General features: G+C 53.2%; 1 long non-coding RNA gene across 3 annotated transcripts in view; it reads right to left on the bottom strand.

Annotated features, from left to right (window-relative positions):
- The window catches only part of LOC140389963 (uncharacterized), a 73894-nt gene extending 64520 nt beyond the window's left edge, over positions 1–9374 (bottom strand). For 2 of the 3 annotated variants that reach the window (XR_011934517.1, XR_011934519.1), the window contains exon 1: positions 9287–9374. This is a non-coding gene — a long non-coding RNA (uncharacterized lncRNA). Of the gene's footprint in view, positions 1–9006 lie in introns of all 3 variants that reach the window. The other variant, XR_011934518.1, reaches the window with a different exon arrangement.
- Between the last annotated feature and the right edge of the window lie 10155 nt (positions 9375–19529).

Consider the following 19529-nt stretch of genomic DNA (forward strand, 5'->3'; position numbering starts at 1 on the left):
TCGTTGCTCCTGCACTCCCGGCTCATCCGCAACTCCAAATAAAGCTAACACCCAGCCTGATTTGACCCGGACCTTCACCCCCGGCGACCAGAGAATCCCGCCCAAGGTCAATGGACTCCTCTACTGTCTGCGTCTTGCTTGTGGCGTTCTTGGGGTGGGTGGGGCAGAAGAATCCAGCCCATTATGTTAATACCAGTTTTTTTTTTTACAAACTATATAGCTTACCTTGAGCTCTTACCTTGAGCTTTTATATCCGTGAGTGATAAAATGTTTAGCAAGAACATCTGCCTGTCTTTTTCAGACCGTAACACTCAATTGGTGTGGGAATATTTAAATGTGAGTCTTCTTAGGCATGACTTCTGCACAAGAGTCCTCTGCTATTTCGGAGAATTGAAAAACAGTTTCTATATCGGGGGAAGAAGCAAGTGTACCTGAAAGTTAACTATATTGAAGAAAGATTTTCACAAATTTGACCGAGTTAGATTTTGGGAATAAATAGGTCTTGGAGAAATTGTTGTGTTGATAGAGTTTCCCCTTCATTTAGGTTTTTATTTTTATTCCAGACGGGTTTTAGGTGGGTGGATGGGTGGTGAGGTGAGTTGGGAGCAGACGTGCGCCTGCACGAATTGGACCTCGGCTATTTTAACTTTGGGAAGTTGGTTCGAGCATTGGTGTGGGAACCTCTGCTTAGAATGGGAGGAGTCCATGTTAATGCAGGTCTGTGCTGTCACCAGGAAGCTCGTAGGAGCACTCCTGTTTTTGGACCCACAAAGTAAAGAGAATTTAACTTTCTGGGCCTTCTTTGGAAGTGGTTGACCTGCTGGAAAAATGTCTCTGCTCGTGCCTGAGTTAAAATGCTTTTGGGTGTTTATGATATCATCAGGACCCAGCAAAACATTGTAAAGAAAGACCCCACCAAATTTGGGCATGTGCCCTTACAGAGACTAGGGGCGTCATTCTCCGACCCCCCCCGCCGGGTCGGAGAATGGCCGTTGGCCGCCGTGAATCCCGCCCCCGCCCCCGCCGAAGTCTCCGAAGGGAGAAAAGTCGGCGGGGCGTTAATGGCGCCGCTGCCGCGGAGAATGTCACGGGTCTGCGCAAGGCAGCCGATTTTCGGCCTGCCGATATTCTCCCTTCCGGATGGGCCGAAGTCCCGTCGACGTGATGACCGTTCAAGTCGACGTGAATCAAACCTCCTTTTCATCGGCGTGACCCAGTGCTCCAGGCTCACGCCGACCAGCGAGGAGGTGAGTGACGGCCTGGGGGGTTGGCTCTGGGCAGGAAATGGCGTGGCCGCAGACTGATTGCGTGAGGAGAGGTGTGTCTCGGCTTGTGTGTGTGTGTGTGTGCGGCGGGGGGGGGTGGTTAGAGTAGGCTGGGCTCCGGGGGAGTGCCGGGAGGGGGTCCGTGTTGGGGTGGAGGTTGGGGGTTGGGGAGGGTCCGTGCCGGGGTGGAGGTTGGGGAGGGGGTCCGTGCCGGGGTGGAGGTTGGGGAGGGGGTCCGTGCTGGGGTGGAGGTTGGGGGTTGGGGGGGGTCCGTGCCGGGGTGGGGGTTGGGGAGGGGGTCCGTGCCGGGGTGGAGGTTGGGAGGGGGTCCGTGCTGGGGTGGAGGTTGGGGGTTGGGGGGGGTCCGTGCTGGGGTGGAGGTTGGGGAGGGGGTCCGTGCCGGGGTGGAGGTTGGGGAGGGGGTCCGTGCTGGGGTGGAGGTTGGGGGTTGGGGGGGGTCCGTGCTGGGGTGGAGGTTGGGGAGGGGGTCCGTGCCGGGGTGGAGGTTGGGGGTTGGGGGGGTCCGTGCCGGGGTGGAGGTTGGGGGTTGGGGGGGGTCCGTGCTGGGGTGGAGGTTGGGGAGGGGGTCCGTGCCGGGGTGGAGGTTGGGGAGGGGGTCCGTGCTGGGGTGGAGGTTGGGGGTTGGGGGGGGTCCGTGCTGGGGTGGAGGTTGGGGAGGGGGTCCGTGCCGGGGTGGAGGTTGGGGGTTGGGGGGGGTCCGTGCCGGGGTGGAGGTTGGGGAGGGGGTCCGTGCCGGGGTGGAGGTTGGGGAGGGGGTCCGTGCTGGGGTGGAGGTTGGGGGTTGGGGGGGGGGTCCATGCTGGGGTGGAGGTTGGGGGTTGGGGGGGGTCCGTGCTGGGGTGGAGGTTGCGGAGGGGGTCCGTGCCGGGGTGGTGGTTGGGGAGGGGGTCCGTGCTGGGGTGGAGGTTGGGGGTTGGGGGGGGTCCGTGCTGGGGTGGAGGTTGGGGGTTGGAGGGGGTCCGTGCCGAGGAGGGTGATGGGAGGGCAAATGAGTTGGTCCACCTGGCCAGGTGCCAGCCTCCAACAGTTTGACCCATGCGGTCCATGCCACCTGGCTGGGGGGAGGAGGGGATATGGGCAATGATGACATGTCGTCGTTCCCCTCCCCCCACCAGGCCGTCATGTTTTCAGACCATCCAGCGATGTTGGCCGCCGTGGTGGCAGCCGCTCATGTCTATGTTGCCCTGGATGAGGAGGAGGAGGAGGAGGAGGAGGAGGAGCGTGCCAGAGAGGCGGCGCAGGCTGCCGCAGAGGGGCAGGCGGCAGCCACCCAGGCTGGAGGGACACCTGACCGACAGGACGAGGAGGGGGAGGAGGATGTCGCGGCCCCACGGCAACGGAGGCACCCGAGGGCGCCCCGTGTGTACCGGCCCCGGCAGTCATACCAGGACCTCACGGACCGGGAATGCAGGAGGAGACTCCGGATGAGCCGGGAAACCGTGGCACACATCTGCCACCTGCTGGCACACCTGTCACCGCGTGGCACTGGCGGGGGACACCCTCTCCCCGTGTCCGTCAAGGTTACGGTGGCCCTGAACTTTTATGCAACGGGGTCATTCCAGGCACCGAGTGGGGACCTGTCCGGCATATCGCAGACATCGGTGCACCGGTGCATCCGGGCAGTGACAGATGCCCTATATGCCATGGCGCATCGCTACATCCGCTTCCCCATGGACCGGGCCAGCCAAGATGCCCGGGCCGTGGGCTTCTCTGCCGTGGTCGGGTTCCCCATGGTCCAGGGCGCGATCGATGGGATGCACGTCGCCGTGCGGCCACCTGCAGATAACAGGGCCGTGTTCACTAATAGGAAGGGGACCTATTCGATGAACGTACAGGTGGTCTGCGACCACCGCATGATGATCCTGCACGTCTGCGCCCGTCACCCAGGCAGTGTACACGACTCATTCATGTTGTCGCGGTCATCCATCCCCGGCATGTACGAGGGACGCCATCCCCGGCTGAGGGGCTGGTTGCTGGGCGACAGGGGCTACCCATTGCGATCGTGGCTGATGACGCCTATACGGAGGCCACGCAATGAGGCGGAGAACCGCTACAATGATGCCCATTAGCGACAAGCGGAGTGATCGAGAGGTGCTTTGGCGTGCTGAAGATGCGTTTCAGGTGCCTGGACCTCTCTGGGGGCGCCCTCCAGTATCAGTCAGATAGGGTCGGCCGCATCATTGTGGTGTGCTGCGTCCTGCACAACATAGCCCAGCAGAGGGGCGATGTGCCGCAGGCAGAGGAGGGCGGAGTGGAGGAGCAGCAGGAAGAGGCACAGTCCTCCCCAGATGAGGGGGATGGGGGCAATGGTCAGGGCAGACGGGGTAGACACAGGCGGGTGGCTGTCCACCGTTACCGGCTGGCCCAGCGGGCACGGGACAGACTGATAGCCGCCCGCTTCACTGACTAGATGGGCGTGGGAATCGGGTAGTATGGCCACAGACCGCACACCATGGCAACAGCCGACCACCCACACCCCCCACCCATCCACCCACCCAGCACCCTCACCCCCCTCCCCAACCCCACACACCCCACCCGCATGCACACCCCCCCCCCCCCCAATTGCCGATCCACCTGCGGCACAACGGGCCGGGCTCACACAGTTGCGGGTGGACGCGTATCTATCGCAGGCCATGGAGGATGATGACAACCCGCCCTGCGATGAGCTCCTGGCTCTACATCGTTGGACTATGTCTGACCCATGGCCACAGTACCACCATCCACCCGGACCATCCCTGCATGCGGCTGTGACTCTGCAGCGCACGGTCCCGTCCTCTGCCCGGGGGATGTTGATGGCGGCCCAGGGGGAAGGGGGCAGACTCACCTGGGGCTGAGGTAAGACCACCCCTCACACACACACTTGCGCTCAACGTACATGACACGCCCCGCACACTTTGGACAGAGCACAAAGGCAGCTTCGGTAGGTATAACTTTGACTTTAATAACCAAAGGAGTTCATGCACGTGCCCTAGCCCCTAAAACTCATCTGTGCCCTGCACCCGTGCCAACTTACTCAGTGTCTAATTGTTTGGCCTTACGGGCCCTTTGACTACGTCTACGTGGTTCCCCAGACGGTACAGCAGAACTGGAGGTGGACTCCTGTGATTCCTGCCCTCTGACACTGGATCCCTTTGGCGGCCGTTTCCTGGGGCGTCCTGGCCTAGGTGGGCCAGGCTGCGGCCCGGGCGACTGGGATGGCGAGCTGCCAGCCTGTCCTGCCCGTTGCCCACCCGATGCACCTGGGACGGAAGGGGGGGAGTCCGAGGTGTCGCGGTGTACCGGGACCTCCCCTACAGAGGGAGCCGGGACGGACCACACCACCTCCTCCTCCCTCGGGGTGCCCGATGGCCCCCAGGCCTCTACATGGGTGGGGGATGCGAACGGACTGGCCATCCGACGCCCCCCGACATCTGGCGCTGCCAGTCGTGGAGGCCCGTGCTGGTATCGACAGGGGTCTGCAGGTTTGCAGCCATGGAGCCCAGGGGGTTGTCAAACCCTGTCTGTGACAGTGCGGCGCCGGCTCGCACATGGCTACTGGCGCCGATGCCCTCAGCGATGGCCTGCTGAGACTGGGCCATGGCCTGCAGAGACTGGGCCATGGCCTGCTGAGACTGGGCCATGGCCTGCAGAGACTGGGCCATGGCCTGCAGAGACTGGGCCATGGACTGCAGAGACTGGGCTATGGCCTGCTGAGACTGGGCCATGGCCTGCTGAGACTGGGCTATGGCGTTGAGCGCCTCTGCCATCTGGCGCTGGCACTGGCTCATGGCCTCCTGTGAGAGGGCAGCCATTTCCTGGGCCACAGACGCCGCCTGCACGGAAGGCCCCAGGCCTCGCAAACCGTTCCCCATGTCTGACACCGTCGCACCCATTGCCTCCACCGCGGACGCCACCCGTGCGGTGTCAGCCTGGGTGGCACGCATGACCGGGACCACTCCCAGCTCCTGGACGCGGGTGGACTCCTCCACCTGCGACCGCAGCCGCCGCAAGCCTCCCGTCACCCTATTCGCTCGTCTCCGTGTCGGTGGTTGCATCGGATCTATGTGTGGGTGTGGTAACTGCAGCAACCGGGTATCCATCTGGGCGGCAGATGTTCGCTTGGCCTGGGCTGCCCTCCGACCGCCCGGTCCCTCTGCTGCTCCTACCTCCACCTGCTGTACCGGGACAGCTGTGTTGTGCGCACCAGTGAGTGTTCCAGATGCCTCATCACTAAAGTGCCCAACCGTGGTGAGTGTTTTTGCGATGGTGGAGGGTGTTGGTGACAGCAGTTGCGTTGTGTCGTGCTCTTCGTCCCACTCTGACTCCATGGCACTTTGGGGTGCGGGTTCGTCTCCACCCATCCACTCTGACTCACTGTCCGGTATTTCGTCTTCCCGGGTAGGGGTGTCCTGGGTAGTGCTGTCCCGGGTAGTGCTGTCCCGGGTAGGGGTGTCCTGGGTAGTGCTGTCCCGGGTAGTGCTGTCCCGGGTAGGGGTGTCCTGGGTAGTGCTGTCCCGGGTAGTGCTGTCCTGGGTAGGGGTGTCCTGGGTAGTGCTGTCCCGGGTAGGGGTGTCCTGGATAGTGGTGTCCTGGGTAGTGGTGTCCTGGCTCGGATGTGACGGGGGCCTGTGGCTGCCCCCCTCTTCGCTGGGTGGTCGCTCCCGCACGTGACGGAGGTGTCGTCTCCCTGTTGCTCCAGGTCTCTCCGTCTCCCGTGGTGTGCGAGGGGCATCCTGAGGGTGTCGCATGCTGGAGGGGTCCGGGTCTCTCCGTCTCCCGTGGTCTCCGAGGGGCATCCTGCGGGCGTCGCATGCTGGAGGGTCCGGGTCTCTCCGTCTCCCGTGGTCTCCGAGGGGCATCCTGCGGGCGTCGCATGCTGGAGGGTGCGGGTCTCTCCGTCTCCCGTGGTCTCCGAGGGGCATCCTGCGGGCGTCGCATGCTGGAGGGTCCGGGTCTCTCCGTCTCCCGTGGTCTCCGAGGGGCATCCTGCGGGCGTCACATGCTGGAGGGCCCGGGTCTCTCCGTCTCCCGTGGTCTCCGAGGGGCATCCTGCGGGCGTCGCATGCTGGAGGGTGCGGGTCTCTCCGTCTCCTGTGGTCTCCGAGGGGCATCCTGCGGGCGTCGCATGCTGGAGGGTGCGGGTCTCTCCGTCTCCTGTGGTCTCCGAGGGGCATCCTGCGGGGATGGGTGCCTGGACGTTTGGTCCTGCGATACACAATGAAGCATGCATGGTTAGACATCAGGCAATGATCAGGTGATACGGGGGAGGGGGATATAGGGGAGGGGGGATATGGGGACGGGCTGTTGGTGGCTCACTTGCTCGTGGGCCCCCGACCTCTGCATCAGCAACCTCCCGGTCCTCAGGTCCGCCAGCCAGTTCCAGGGCCCTTTCCTCGTGTACGGTCAGTGGCCTCTCATCAGCGGGCCCTCCTCCAGTCCTCACATGCTCCCTATTGTTGTGTGCGCGCTTCTCCTGTGGGGGGGGGGGGGGTGGTGGCAGGGGTAAAAGGCAACAGTGTTAGGCAGGTATATGAATGCACGCCATCGGTTGCGCGTGCATTGCAGAGGTTAAGGTTAGGGCTGGATTCACTTGGGGATATGGGGGATATGGGGGAGGGGGGATATGGGGGATATGGGGGAGGGGGGATATGGGGGAGGGGGGATATGGGGGAGGGGGTATATGGGGGATATGGGGGAGGGGGGATATGGGGGAGGGGGATATGGGGGATATGGGGGGATATGGGGGAGGGGGGATATGAGGGAGGGGGGATATGGGGGATATGGGGGAGGGGGGATATGGGGGAGGGGGGATATGGGGAGGGGGGATATGGGGGATATGGGGGATATGGGGGAGGGGGGATATGGGGGAGGGGGGATATGGGGGAGGGGGGATATGTGGGATATGGGGGAGGGGGGATATGGGGGAGGGGGGATATGGGGGAGGGGGGATATGGGGGAGGGAGGATATGGGGGATATGGGGGAGGGGGGGTATGGGGGAGGGGGGATATGGGGGGATATGGGGAGGGGGGATATGGGGGAGGGGGGATATGGGGGAGGGGGGATATGGGGGATATGGGGGAGGGGGATATGGGGGAGGGGGGATATGGGGGATATGGGGATATGGGGGAGGGGGGATATGGGGGAGGGGGGATATGGGGAGGGGGGATATGGGGGAGGGTGGATATGGGGGAGGGGGGATATGGGGGAGGGGGGATATGGGGATATGGGGGAGGGTGGATATGGGGGAGGGGGGATATGGGGGATATGGGGGGATATGGGGGAGGGGGGATATGGGGGAAGGGGAATATGGGGAGGGGGTATATGGGGAGGGGGGATATAGGGGAGGGGGATATGGGGAGAGGGATATGGGGAGGGGGATATGGGGGAGGGGGGATATGGGGGAGGGGGAATATGGGGGAAGGGGGATATGGGGGATATGGGGGAGGGGGGATATGGGGGAGGGGGGATATGGGGAGGGGGGATATGGGGGAGGGGGGATATGGGGGAGGGGAATATGGGGGAGGGGGGATATGGGGGAGGGGGGATATGGGGAGGGGGATATGGGGGAGGGGGGATATGGGGGATATGGGGGTGGGGGATATAGGGGAGGGGGGATATGGGGGATATGGGGGAGGGGGGATATGGGGGGATATGGGGGAGGGGGGATATGGGGGAGAGGGAATATGGGGATATGGGGGAGGGGGGATATGGGGAGGGGGGATATGGGGAGGCTCACCCTGCCTGCTCTGATGAGGTCGTTCACCTTCTTGTGGCACTGGGTGCCTGTCCGTGGTGTCAGGGCCGCAGTGGTGACGGCCTCTGCCACTTCCCTCCACAGACGCCGGCTGTGGCGTGGGGCAACTCTGCGGCCGTGCCCGGGATACAGGGCGTCCCTCCTCTGCTCCACCACGTCCAGGAGCGCCTCCACATCCCGTGACTCGAACCTCGGGGCTGAGTGACGGCCAGCCATCCAGTCGGGTGTTGCGGTCGGGTGTTCCGGTCAGGTGGGGGGGAGCAGCGCGGCCTTATGAGCCGTCACGCCGTGCAGCGTGTATGATGCTGCACGGCGTGAACCACTGCGCAGGCGCGGATCCCGTTACGTCGCTGCTAGCCCATTTCGGGCCGGAGACTATCGTCCCATTTTTATGACGTGACGCAAGTGGGATTTGCGCCGTTTTTTGCGCCGATCGGCGGACTTTCCGCCGATAACGGAGAATTTCGCCCTAGGTATATACCGCAGATGATAGAATTTCGGCAAGTAAGTAACTAAGTGGGGATTTTAACTGCCTTCCCGTTCAGTATTTCTGGCTGTTGAAGGTTACAGTCACACCCCTAAAGGCGGTGGCTAACAGTAAAGCATATCTAACAGTTAATTTGCTTTTCTTGTTTGACAGGGCAGAGTTCTAGGTGGCGGCATTATCAGTTGGGGAGTTTCACATGTAGAAGAAATGATTTGTAATGTTTGGTCACTGGTATTTCATGTGAGACTGTTGGATTGACACAAAATGTTTGAGGCATAATTTAATATGCCCTTGTTTTGTTGGCATGGATACGATTTCCTCTAACATTTGTGGCACTCGGCGTGCTGTACAGCAGCGTTTTTCACACTTTTTTGCCTGAGACCCATTTCTACCAATTGGCCATCCTTTGGGTCCCATGCCGGCCGACCCTCATGACACATGCCAGCCACCCCTTACGACACACGCTGGCCGAACTTTACGACCCACCATTTTCACTTACCTTTATGCGACAGGTGAACCTGCTTGGTCCTCACCATCTCGCTTGCTTTGTTACTCAATGTTGCATTTCTGATAATGACTTCTGCTGATCCATTTAAGATCTCACTGAATCCGTTGTAAAAAATAAAGAAGTTTGTCCTCGAATTCGCCATGTTTAGTCATCAAATGTCTTTGACGTTTTGAGGATTTTAAACTTTCATTTGCCAGTGCTTCCCTGCATATAACACACGTGAACTTTGACTCATGATTCACAGTGGCACAATTAATAACCCATACCTCACCAGTCATATTTATGCTGCTTTGATTCTGTTTTCAGTTTCTTCCTCATGGGTTGTTCACTAGAGGTCCTGGAGTTCATACCAGCATTGCTGGCAGCTGCAAAATGGAGGAATCTCTCTCACGCACCCAGAACAAGTGACGTCAGCATATGGGGCGCGTGACCTGCTCTCTGCCACCACTCCAGGCAGGCAGACTCCAGCGATTAAAAAAAAAAACAGAACTAAAGGGAGAAATAGAGAACTGGAAGTGACACTCGCATCCTCTCTCAACTGTCAGCTACAAGAAGGAGGTACTGGACGCCAGCAGAGTTTTCACATTCCTTATATGGGACTGGGGGCCTTCCAGCTACCTGCTGACAGAATTAAATATCAGACAACTAAATGGCATACAACACTCACTCATGTTGATTGGATGTGTGCAGTGACTGAATTATGATCATGTGCAAAATGATCACCTAAAACCTTCTTACCATGACCATTCTAATACACGTCTTTAACCTCCCCCAGGGCCTTTAAGCATCCCGCAGGAAATGGTCCAAGAGGGCAAGATGTTTCCTCAGAGAAGGTAATTTGCCTTAAGGGTGCATCGTCATAAGACTCATGTAGACTGTGCACCAGGTCAGATATTCACTGTGTATTGGGATCTGCAAGCCAAATATTTCATGTCTGGGCATCGTGTCAGCAGAGCCAATTTTATTTTATTCGTTCATGGGGTATGGTGTCGCTGGCTAGGTCAGAATTTATTTCCCATCCCTAATTGCCCTTGAGAAGGTGGTGGTAAACTGCCCTCTTTAACTGCTGCACTCCGTGTTGTGTAGATACACCCGCAGAGCTGTTAGGGAGGGAGTGCCATGAATTTGACTCAACGACAACGAAGAAAGGCGGTATATTCCAAGTCAGGATGGTGAGTGGTTTGGAGGGAAACGTCCAGATAATGGTGTTCCCTTGGGTCTGCTGGCTTTGTCCTTTTTAAAGGGTAGGGGTTGTGGGTTTGGAAGGTGCTGTCTAAGAATGCTTGGCGATTTCCTGCAGTGCATCTTGAAGATCGTACACACTGTTGCTACTGTATGTCGGTGGTGGAATGTTTGTGGAAGGGATGCCAATCAAGTGGGCTGCTTTGTCCTGGATTATATTGAATTTTTTGAGTGTTGTTGGAGCTGCACCCATTCAGGCAAGTGGGGAGAGCATTCCACCACACTCCTGAATTGTGCCTTGGTAAAACGCCTTGTCTTGGTAACATGCCTAATTGACCATTGATTACTTATTTGAAGACGGTGGGAAGGCTGCTGATTTCAGAGCCCCTCTCACCATTTTAAGGGGCTGAGGTCATTGGTGGGTGGGAAGGTGGCCATTCACTCTCTTATAAGTGCCTCCCGTCAACTGCTGGAAACACATCTGGTGGGCACAAGTAAAATGCAGCCCATGGAAGGAACTAACTGCGAAGGTGTTGAGTGTAGTTTGACTTTGACGACCACTGGTAAAGTATGGCGCAGCAGGTCAATGTGACAACAGGTCTTGTTCCAGCAGGTTTTCAAAGGACAAAGAACAATAAAGCACAGGAACAGGCCCTTCGGCCCTCCAAGCCTGCGCTGACCATGGTACCTGCTTAAACTAAAAACATATGCACATACGGAGTCCATATCATTCCATTCCTACCCTACTCATTTATTTGTCAAGGTGCCCCTTAAATGCCTCTATCGTACTTTCTCCGACCACCTCCCCAAGCAGCGCATTCCATATATTTACCACCCTCTGTGTAAAAAAACTTGCCTCGCACATCTTTTCTAAACTTTTCCCCAAACATTTTAAACCTATAACCCCTAGTACTTGACTCTCCTAACCTAGGAAAGAACATCAGACTATCCACTCTGTCCATGCCACTCATAATCGTGTAGACCTCTATCAGGTCGCCTCTCAACCTCCATCATTCCAGTGAGAACAGACCGAGTTTATCTAACCTCTCATCATAGCTAATGCCCTCCATACCAGGCAACATCCTAGTAAACCACTTCTGTACCCTCTCCAAAGCCTCCACATTCTTCTGGTAGTGTGGCAACCAGAATTGTACACAATATTCCAAATGAGACCTAACTAAGGTCCTGTACAGTTGCAACATGACTTGCCAATTTTTATATTCAATGCCCTGACCGATGAAGGCCAGCACGCTGTATGCCTTCTTTCCCACCTTATCCACATGCGTTGCCACTTTCAGTGATTATTGGACATTCACGCCCAGATCTCTCTGCCTGTCAATACTCGCAAGAGTTCTATCATTTACTGTGTAATTCCTACCTGCATTGGACCTTCCAAAGTGCATTACCTCACACTTGCCCGGATTAAACTCCATCTGCCATTTCTCTGCCCAAGACTCCAACCAGTTTATATCCTGCTGTATCCTCTGACAATCCTCTTCACTATCCGCAATTCCACCAATTTTTGTGTCGTCGGCAAACTTACTAATCAGACCAGCTACATTTTCTTCCAAATCATTTATATACACCACGAACAACGAAGATCCCAGAACTGATCCCACCTGGTGTGAGATCCTGAGAAGATCAGCATTTGTTGCCTCTCAAACCTTAAACTGATTGGCTTACTAGGCCACTAGTGGCAGATAAGGGTCAACCACATTACTGTGGCTCTGGAGTTAGATATAGGCCAGACTAAGCAGATTTCCTTCACTGTAGGATGTTAGTGAAGTAAATGGGTTTTCAATGATAAGTTTCATGGTTGCCATTATTGAGACTGAGACTGGTTTTCAATTCTAGATGTTATTGATTGAATTTTAAATTCCACCAACTGCCATGATGGGATTCAAACTTGCGTCCCTGGAACCTCAGGATTACTAGTCCAGTGATATTCTCACTATGTCACCATCTCAGCCTCCTGGGACACTGTTTTTTCAACATGTAGGAAGCTTATTCGCTCCCCATAGACCACGTGGTGTAGGAGTAGCTTCCTTCAAGCTGCAGCTCTCTACTCATTTAGTTTCTCCTGTGAAGCAGCATGTCTGTGAGCAACTTGCTGTCACTGCTCCTCCTGCTGCAGTTACTATGGATGCTGCTGGTTAGTTTGATCCTTAATTATGGCCCAAAGTAAAATAGCATAAGGGGCATCCAAAAAATCGGAAGTCAAAAGTTTCAAAGTGCAGCGAGGGGTACAATATCCAAAAGTAACCTCCCAGTACAAGCATTGCATTCAAAGCCTTTTATGCAAAAAGCAGCTTATGAAGTTTCAATACTTGTCTTCCTGGCATGTGTTCAGAAACGTAACTGTGTTCTGGCATTGCTTTAACCCACGTATTCACAATTAAATTTCACAGATCATGTTAGCTCAGTTTAGCTCAGTTGGCTGGACAGCTGGTCCATGATGCAGAGGGAGAGCAACAGCATGGGTTCAATTCCCATACTGGCTGGATTATGCATGAATGCCCCGCCTTCTCAACCTTGCCTCTCATCTGAGGTGTGGTGATCCTCAGGCTGAATCGGCTTACCCCCTCAAAGGGGAAAACAGCCTATTGTTATCCAGGACTATGGTGATTTTACTTTTATTAATGTCACTGCAGATGTTTGTTTTGTGCATTGAAATTAACAACCATCCCTCCTGAGGGAGTTCCTCACTTGTAGCCTAACACACTGCAATTAAATGCACAAGCTGATGGGTTGGAGCAGGTTTCCTGATACACTGTCCATTTCCACACTTTCATCACCACCGCCAGCTTCTAAACCCACATGCTCTTGTAAATTAGACTTCACCACAGTTGTTTCCAATAGGAAATCACGAGCTAACAGCGGGTAGCATGGAGGCAGTGGAATGGTTCCCATCCTGCTTTTTGATTCCTGCCTACCTCTGTTTCACTGGAGAGCCAATGCAACTGCAGAGAGGAACCTATTTGATTATGGAATGTAATGATAGAGTTGGGCTTTCTGTTCAATAAAGACTTGACAATTCTCCATAGTTCATTGGAGCTCGTTTGAAAATTGCATTACCTTGGAATTGTCCTTCGGCCACTGGTGTGATAATAATAATATTTTATCTCATTGGGATTTAGTATGCGGTATTACATTTTTGTCCTTTTGGTCATTCTATCTTCTCCATCTACCAAAACATTCCTGCATTGTTTTTTGCCAAGGCTGCAGTCCGTTTTTCATTAAATTTGGATTGTGATGTAATGTGACTACATATTTGCTTGAATAGGGTATTGTATTGTACTAAATATGCTTGTTTGGTCTGAATCCAGAGCGGTCGATGAAATGCCAACCTGAAATAACAACTTCCTGCTTGAGATTACTCTCACATATTGTATTTGATTTTCTATTCAAAACTTCAAAGGAAATACAATCAAAACTATTGGTCAGACATGTCACCTGGTAATTGTACATGCATTTTTAACTGATACCGTGAGCTGGTAAACATTAGCTTAAAATGGGTGTTACCTTTTAGTCAAAGAATAAGTTGGCACGATAGGGTCATTCGCAACTGTGAAGTGAACTGTAACATAGCCTTGTCTTTGATTCTTAGGCAATCCTCACTTTGCCAAGTAATTCTGTCCAAAGGATTCCAAGGTATTTGGTTTCCAATTATTTCTACTTGAGTTTTATCAAATGGAAGACAGCACATTTCTAATATAGATTCTAGTCAGGCCAGATGGCTATCAACATTCTCGCTAACTGATTCATGCATAGCTCAGGAATCAGGGTTCTTAGATCCTGCAGCATCAGTGAGAAATGACAAACTGCCTTGTACAATATTCTTGGTCTAATACTCATACGGAATATTCACAGAATCCGGTGAGGTAAGGAAAACATTAATTTTATTAGCATATCTCTTACTGCAAGTTACATCTCAGCGCGAGGTCTACAAGAGAGAGAAAGATCATGAGACATTGCATCACTTCCTGTGATGATGTATACTGTCTTATTAGCATATCATGCAGTTAGGACTAACCCCTTGTACTACACCTTGAAGGCCACACATTGGGGCCAAACATACTTGTGTAATATATTATAAATTTACAATTGATTGTGTTGATAAAGCTGCTGTTTGCCAGGAACCTAAACTGTGTGAAGCCAGAACATACCCCACAGCCAAAACGATTCTTGCCTACAGTACATGATGGGTTATCAGGGCGGAATCTAAAACCTAGAGTAGGTTGTTGGGCACATCGTCACATATTTTGCTTCCAATCCCCAACACCTACTCACTAAAAATATTCTCCAAGACCGACTAGTTCAGCAGTTTATGATTGCAAATCTCTCTATTGTCTGGTCAGATGTGTGACTTTGCTAATGTTCATGCAGTGCTGTGGATTCCACCTGCTTGCTGTCAGGCTGACCAACTTTAAAGGACTAGTTGGATCATTGTGCAAGCAAAGCATATGATTGTCTTTCAGAGAGTTACTACAATGTTCATATACATTTCCCGTCTAAGTACAACATTGCACGTCAATGCATAACAGGAGAATGGTTCATGTTTTTTTCATGTCTCTCTACCTCAATAGCATCTATGTGAATCGGCATAGGTTTACACCAGGACACACAATATGATATTTTGCTGTACAAATATAAATGTTGATATGAATTGAGGTGATTTCTACCCTCTTGTAGGTCAGAGCAGCACTGACATTGAACCAGAATCTCTTTGCCAATTGGCTTGGATATAAGTGACTTCTTCACAAAAAGAACTAATCATGCAGGAAGCGAAATGAAACACATCACCCCTACAGCATGGCATTAAATCCAGATTGTTGTGCCATATGAAATAGAGGCAAAAGTCTGCTTTACTGTCCTTACTGGTTTGTGGTTACCACTTACAATCAGGCACAATATCAATCTGCCATTAGGGTTGTACCAAATTGGTGACAGTGAATGGACAAAGAGAGTCTTCAAACTTTCCTGCCCTGACAGAAAGGGACACCATTATTTTTGTCGGTTCCATTGTCTCAAGTGGAGCTTCTTTCTGAGAATGATTCAGGTGTACACAAAAGAGCATATTCCCTTGGGTTAAAAACCCTGCTGAATGCTTGTACTTGACTTTGTACACAAAATTCCCTATGGAATATCAAACATGTACACAGTACCCAGCGTAGAAGGAAATACTCCTTTGGGAATTAGACTAGGATATTCAAAAATGATATTGGAGGGATAGTAAGGTATAGAATAGATTTGAATGAGCCACAAATTCCAGATGGCATTGTCTCAGTGTGGACAGGAACTTCAATAAGATTACTTTTTGTTTGCAGTTTTGTGTGGTTGACATTCACACTTAACAAAAAAAAATCAACACTGAAACACTTGATTCAGCTAACATTTCCGAGCATTATTTTTCTTGTTAATTTTGCTTCGGGAAGCATGGAGTGTGTTTTCATTATTGAGGGGAAGGGAGAGCAAAAGGAGTTTACAATCACTTTAAGAATAAACCCAGAGAGATTTATTGCAGGAACAATGTTACTGATGCATTTAGTTAAGAAACACTACGTTATTCAAACAAGCAACACAAGCCATACATTTATTTTTCATCCTTTATAGTAATATACTATTACTTGTTGCAGTCACCATGTACCGTTCACAGGCTTCTTGAAAGTGGTTACATTTCCAGATCAAAGACTTTGACAGAATCAACATTTCAATCAGAAGCCGCCAAATCAGCTATTTAGTTTGTCAGAGATACTTGAAGAAAACATGCTTTGAAAGTTCAAGGATTTCTTCAAAGACCTCCTTGTAAAAATTTCAAGCCTGTTTATTAATTAACTACTACTTAAGACCAATATTATCAAATGTTAACAACTAGGCATCAGATAAACTGAGTCACCTGTTAAAAAGGTAAATGGTTTGTTTCATAATCTCTCCCCATTCTACTCTTGGAAACTATTTTCTCCAATTATAGTGTCACCTAAATGAGACAGCAAAGAAATAATTAAGTTTTATCTTCTGTGTTCCGGGTGCGGCGATGACCAGCTGAGTCGCACGTTTCGGCAGCTCCCGGTGAAACTGACTTTTGGGCTCTTGATAGGAGCCCCAACGGCAATTTTGATGGCTAAAAACACTGTGCGGTAAACCAGAAGGGAATCCCCCCTGGATACGGATGAAAAAAGGAGGAGAAAGTGGCCGGATTGCAGTGGATCCTTTAGAACAGCGGCAAGGAAGGCAAGCAAAAACCAAGATGGCGTCGGAAGGTGGCAGTTTAACATGGGGCCTTGAACAACAAGAGTTCTTGAAATGCTGTGTGGAAGAGCTCAAAAAGGAAATGAAGAAAGAGCTGTTGGCCCCGATACTACAGGCGATCGAAGGGCTAAAGGAGGAACAAAAGACCCAGGAGCGGGAGCTTCGGGTCGTGAAGGCAAAGGCAGCCAAGAATGAGGACAACATACAGGGCCTGGTGGTGAAGACGGAGATGCATGAGGCACATCAGAAACGATGTATGGAAAGGTTGGAGGCACTGGAGAACAACGCAAGGAGGAACAACCTGAGGATTCTTGGTCTTCTTGAAGGTGCGGAGGGAGCGGACGTCGGGGCATATGTGAGCACGATGCTGCACTCGTTAATGGGAGCGGAGGCCCCGGCGGGTCCGTTGGAGGTGGAGGGAGCATACCGAGTGATGGCGCGAGGACCGAGAGCAGGAGAAATTCCCAGAGCCATAGTGGTGAGATTCCTCCGTTTTAAGGATAGAGAAATGGTCCTTAGATGGGCAAAGAAAACTCAGAGCAGTAAATGGGAGAACGCGGTGATCCGCGTTTATCAAGACTGGAGTGCGGAGGTGGCGAGAAGGAGGGCGAGCTTTAATCGGGCCAAGGCGGTGCTTCATAAAAAGAAGATAAAATTTGGAATGCTGCAACCGGCAAGACTGTGGGTCACATATCGAGGGAGGCACCACTACTTTGAGACGGCGGATGAAGAGTGGACTTTTATTGTGGAAGAAAAACTGGAATGAGCGGGTTATTAAAAAGAACGTTTGAACAAAGTGGTGGGGCGAATGTGGGGGGCGAAGAGGGGGGTTAAAAAGGGGGGAAAGAGGAGTTTTATGTACTAATCCTGCGATGTGGTAACTTTTCTCTCTTCTACAGGTGGTGAAGGGGGGAGGAGGGGAGGTGGAGGAGATGGGGCGTTGGCCATTGGGGTAGGGGCCAAGGGAGAAGCGCGGGCTTGGTTCCCGCGCTATGATAATCATGGCGGGAATAGAGAAGCAGGAAGGAGGGGGCGTCGCACGGTGCGAGCCGAGGTCACGGGGGGAAGCCGAGGTCGGCCAGAGTTTGCTGACTTCTGGGAGCAACATGGGGGGAGTAATTACGCTAGCGGGGGATCTAGCGGGGGGGGGTGGGGGGTGGGAGGGGGGAATTACTGGGTTGCTGCTGCTGGGGAGAGGGGGGAGCTGGTATGGGAGAGGATGGGCGGGGGGGCACCGCCTGGGGGAGATACAGCTGCGTGGGAAACGGGTGAGGAGCTGGAAAAAGGGGATGGTTAATCGACAGGGGGGGGTAGGAAGCCCCCCAACCAGGCTGATCACGTGGAACGTGAGAGGGTTGAACGGGCCGATAAAGAGGGCACGGGTACTCGCACACCTTAAGAAACTTAAGGCAGATGTGGTTATGTTACAGGAAACGCACCTGAAACTGATAGACCAGGTTAGGCTACGCAAAGGATGGGTGGGGCAGGTGTTCCATTCGGGGCTAGATGCGAAAAACAGGGGGGTGGCTATATTAGTGGGGAAGCGGGTAATGTTCGAGGCAAAGACTATAGTGGCGGATAACGGGGGCAGATACGTGATGGTGAGTGGCAAACTACAGGGGGAGACGGTGGTTTTGGTAAACGTATATGCCCCGAACTGGGATGATGCCAATTTTATGAGGCGGATGCTAGGACGCATTCCGGACCTAGAGATGGGAAAGCTGATAATGGGGGGAGATTTTAATACGGTGTTGGAACCAGGGCTGGATAGGTCGAAGTCCAGGACTGGAAGGAGGCCGGCAGCAGCCAAGGTACTTAAAGATTTTATGGAGCAGATGGGAGGTGTAGACCCGTGGAGATTTAGCAGACCTAGGAGTAAGGAGTTCTCGTTTTTCTCCTATGTCCATAAAGTCTACTCACGAATAGACTTTTTTGTGCTGGGAAGGGCGTTGATCCCGAAGGTGAGGGGAACGGAGTATACGGCTATAGCCATTTCGGATCACGCTCCACACTGGGTAGACTTGGAGATAGGGGAGGAAACAGGAGGGCGCCCACCCTGGAGAATGGACATGGGACTAATGGCAGATAAGGGGGTGTGTCTAAGGGTGAGGGGGTGCATTGAAAAGTACTTGGAACTCAATGATAATGGGGAGGTCCAGGTGGGAGTGGTCTGGGAGGCGCTGACCGCGGTGGTTAGAGGGGAGCTGATATCAATAAGGGCACATAAAGGGAAGCAGGAGAGTAAGGAATGGGAGCGGTTGCTGCAAGAACTTTTGAGGGTGGACAGACAATATGCGGAAGCACCGGAGGAGGGACAGTACAGGGAAAGGCAAAGGCTACATGTAGAATTTGACTTGCTGACTACGGGCACTGCAGAGGCACAATGGAGGAAGGCACAGGGTGTACAGTACGAATATGGGGAGAAGGCGAGCAGGTTGCTGGCACACCAATTGAGGAAAAGGGGAGCAGCGAGGGAAATAGGGGGAGTGAGGGATGAGGAAGGAGAGATGGAGCGGGGAGCGGAGAGAGTGAATGGAGTGTTCAAGACATTTTATAAAAAAATATATGAAGCTCAACCCCCGGATGGGAGGGAGAGAATGATGGGCTTTTTGGATCAGCTGGAATTTCCCAAGGTGGAAGAGCAGGAAAGGGTGGGACTGGGAGCACAGATCGAGGTAGAAGAAGTGGTGAAAGGAATTAGGAGCATGCAGGCGGGAAAGGCCCCGGGACCGGATGGATTCCCAGTCGAATTCTATAGAAAATATATGGACTTGCTCGCCCCGGTATTGACGAGGACCTTTAATGAGGCAAAGGAAAGGGGACAACTGCCCCCGACTATGTCTGAAGCAACGATATCGCTTCTCTTAAAGAAGGAAAAGGACCCTCTACAATGCGGGTCCTATAGACCTATTTCCCTCCTAAATGTAGATGCCAAGATCCTGGCCAAGGTAATGGCAATGAGAATAGAGGAATGTATTCCGGGGGTGGTCCACGAGGACCAAACTGGGTTTGTGAAGGCGAGACAGCTGAACACGAATATACGGAGGCTGTTAGGGGTAATGATGATGCCCCCACCAGAGGGG

This window comes from Scyliorhinus torazame, chromosome 14, assembly GCF_047496885.1.
Source record: "Scyliorhinus torazame isolate Kashiwa2021f chromosome 14, sScyTor2.1, whole genome shotgun sequence".
In the NCBI taxonomy this organism is placed as follows: domain Eukaryota; kingdom Metazoa; phylum Chordata; class Chondrichthyes; order Carcharhiniformes; family Scyliorhinidae; genus Scyliorhinus; species Scyliorhinus torazame.